Source organism: Quercus suber, unplaced genomic scaffold (assembly GCF_002906115.3).
Source record: "Quercus suber isolate HL8 unplaced genomic scaffold, Cork oak 2.0 scaffold_26, whole genome shotgun sequence".
Classification (NCBI taxonomy): Eukaryota; Viridiplantae; Streptophyta; class Magnoliopsida; order Fagales; family Fagaceae; genus Quercus; species Quercus suber.
In genome coordinates this window covers 2254125-2257918 of record NW_027069491.1, presented here as the reverse complement: position 1 = coordinate 2257918, position 3794 = coordinate 2254125, and the positions used below count along the sequence as shown (strand labels likewise).

Sequence of the window (3794 nt, the reverse complement as noted above, 5' to 3'; positions counted from 1 at the left end):
CGCCGTACAGGTAAGTTCTCCATCTTCTCTGTGATTTTTGGTATTTCGATGTCTACTTGTATTCTTGGTATTTCGGTATTTAGTTCATATGTGCTGTGTGCTATGTGCTGTGTTATTTATTTATTTTTATTTTTTTCAATTCTAACCATAATAAATCTTAGTAACATATATTAAAATGTATTAAGAAACAATCATTTTTTGTCTTTTCGTTTGCTCATAGTTTGTTATTCTAAATTGATGTTATTTTGAATTTTCATGAATTTATTTTTTGTTCATACTTTAGTTTAGTTCATTTTCAGATTGGTTGCAGATCAGTTGGGTTTTTATAATTAGTCATTAATTTAGTTCTATCAAAGATTTGTGAATGAAAAATCCTTAGCAAAGAAGAATACAGTCTCTGTTTATATACACAAAGATAAGAGCAAAACTGAAACTAACAGCTATAACGGCCTAAACAACTAACTAATAAGTAACATTTAATCATAGCATGGACTCAAGACATTATTCATCGTTCACCGATGTCTTACGGGGGAATATTAATTGTGAGGATGAACTTTTCGGTTTATCTGAAAATAGTCCTATGTTAGTCCAAGATTCTCCACTGGATGATGAAGTTGCCACTTCTAAGAAAAAAACAACACGTGGTGTTGGCTTCAGTCCTGAGGAAGACAAGCTGCTTGTAGCAGTATGGCTCAATACCAGTGTCGATCCTGTGCATGGTAATGAGCAACATAAAACAACATTTTACGGGAAAGTTGCAAAATACTTCAAGGACCACAAGACTGACTCTACACGTAGTATTTCATCCCTAACAAGCCGATGGGGAGTGATTAATAGGGAAATAGTTAAATTTTGTGGTGCCTTAGCTAAAATTGAAGCAAAGAATGAAAGTGGAACCACTACTGAAATGAAGGTATAAATTTTGCAATGGTTTTTAATTTTTTTAGATTTACAACACAAATGAAATGTTTGAAGAAGCTAATTATGTTATATTAATTTAATTTTGTTTAGATTGTGAAAGCAAGGGAATTGTCTAAAGAATTATACGGTAACTTTTTTCTATATGAACATTGTTGGCAAATGTTGAAGGATTTTCCCAAGTGGGCATCTACTGTGCCTAGGGAAGATTCAAGAAAAGAAATGCCTCAAACTCCAGATTCAATAGATCAAGGAGGGGGGGTTGGTGACACGATGGATTTCGAGAGGCCAATAGGTAGAAAAGCTGAAAAGGCTAATCGAAAGAGAAAAGATGATGGGAAAAATGTTACAACGGAGTATTTGAAAAAGAAAATGAAAATGCTTGAAGAATCTTATGCACAGGAAAAAGAGAGAGTACGTATCAAAGCGGAAAAGGTTTGCTTGAAAGAGTTGAAAGAGAATGAAAGAATTATGATGCTAGACACAAGTGGCATGGATGAAGACCAAAGAACTTTTTATGATGGACTCAAAAAGAAAATCCTTGCAAAACAAAGATCAAGTTCTTCGTTGGGTTGAGAACATATTGTAGGCCTTTTTTTTTGGTAGGAACTTATGACAATGCCTTGATATGTATTTTGTGGCATTTTTTGGATATAGCTGATTTTAGGCCTAATTAATATGTATTTTGTAATTTTAGCTTAATATGAATTTGAGGGAAACCCCACTATTCCTTTGTCCTCATCAAGGCATTGTGTCATATTTATGTACATTATATAAATAGTGTATATGTTGGGTACGGTTTTCTTATATATTAAGTTTGCACATTTATATTACTATAGAATTTATATTACTCTCATGCTTAATATTGGTGTTGTGTTGTGCTATTGACGCTGTTGTGCTATTGGTGCTGATTTGGTTATATTTTCTTATAGTTTTTATGCTTGTCTTGACTGTTGGGCTCTTGTAATTGTTTCTAAAATGTATCCATTGGTTTACAATTCTTAAGTGCTAGAAGAAGATAGGAGAGGATCTCATCTTAGGCCACGTTTGTATTTAAAGAAAATTTTATATTCTTTACATAATGATCAAACCTTCTTTTAAAGTTATCGATTTCATTTCATATTATGTTTCTTGCATCTATATTGATAATTGCTTTCCAATTTTTTCTTCTAGTTTATCTCCATGGGTCGTTCTTTTTTTCGTGAATTGCTTGATGATGACTCAGATGAAGATGAGATAATTATAAAACTTCTCATGGGTGAGACATCACAACGTAAGTGTCGTCGATATATCGACCGTAATCATTTGGCAGGCCATAAACGGCTTTATGATGACTACTTTGCTGAAGAACCTGTATATCCTCCCAAAGTATTTCGAAGGAGATTTCGAATGAGACGTTCTCTTTTTCTCCAAATCCTATCTAAGGTTGAAGCTCACGAACCCTACTTTACCCAAAAAAGAAATAATGCCAAAAAGCTTGGTCTAACTCCCCTTCAAAAGATGACCGCTGCACTTAGGATGCTTGCATATGGAGTAACAGCTGATTTTTTGGATGAATATGTGAGAATAGCCGAAAGCACTGCAATGATGAGTCTGAAAAAATTTGTTGCAGCAGTGGTTGCTATTTTCTCAGGGCAATACTTGAGGTCACCAAACAATGAAGACATCGCTAGATTATTAGCCTATGGCCAAAACCGTGGATTTCTAGGCATGTTAGGAAGTATTGATTGCATGCATTGGAGATGGAAAAATTGTCCAACTACATGGAAAGGAATGTATTGTGGTCATGTTCGTCAGCCAACTATTATTTTGGAAGTAGTGGCATCATATGATCTTTGGATATGACACTCATTTTTTGGACTACCTGAGTCTAATAATGATATTAACGTGTTGGAGTGGTCTCATTTATTTTCTGAGCTTGCACAAGGACGTGCTCCTGCAGTTAATTACTCAATCAATGGTCAGGATTACACAATGGGATACTATCTTGCCGATGACATATATCCAAAATTGTCAACATTTGTGAAGACAATCCCATCTCCACTAGGAGATAAAAAAAAAATTATTTTCAAAAGCTCAGGAGGCATATAGGAAGGATGTAGAGCGTGCATTTGGAGTGTTTCAAGCACGATTTGCAATTGTACGTGGACCTGCACGGTTTTTCTATCATGAAACACTACATGACATTATGAAAGCATGTGTAATTCTTCATAACATGATTATTGAAGATAAGCGAGATGAAGATGCAGCAGTGGACTTCGATTATGAACAAATTGATAAGATTTCATGTACACCAATGTCATGTGAGCCGACAAATAAATTTTCGGAGTTCATTCAAGTTCATCAACGCATTATGGATAAAGAAGTTCATTCTCAACTCCAAAAGAATCTCGTTGAACATTTATGGCAATTACGAGGAGAGTTGTGAAAACTTTTGGTTTTGTTTATTTCTCTCCTCTTCTTTTTATGGAGTTGCTATTAAAACTTTTGATTTGGTTTATTTGTTTCATTTTGTTTATGAAGCTGCCATTAAAACTTATTGGCTATGTTGTTTCATTGTGTTAAGTTCAAGTACTAGCCAATTGTTGTGTTGTCTTAAATTTAAGTACCATTTGTGATCAAGGAAGTGGCAAGCTCAACTTTGTTTAATTCAAGTATGTGTGTAAATTTGACAGGTTGATGTTATTTCAAGTATGTCTGTTTGTGTAAATTTGACAGGTTGATGTCATTTAAGTACCATTTGTGTTGTGTTAATTCAAGTATGTCTGTTATTTGACCATCTGTGATCAAGGAAGTACCACTTAAGCCAACTATGTGTGTAAATTTGAGTTGATGTTATTGAATATGTGTTAATTCAGGTTGGCTTTTACATTGCA

At 34.2% G+C, this 3794-nt stretch overlaps 1 pseudogene; it reads left to right on the top strand.

The window, feature by feature from the left end:
* Positions 1-487: 487 nt before the first annotated feature.
* On the top strand, positions 488-3346 carry LOC111984360 (uncharacterized; annotated as a pseudogene).
* The last annotated feature ends 448 nt before the right edge of the window (positions 3347-3794 follow it).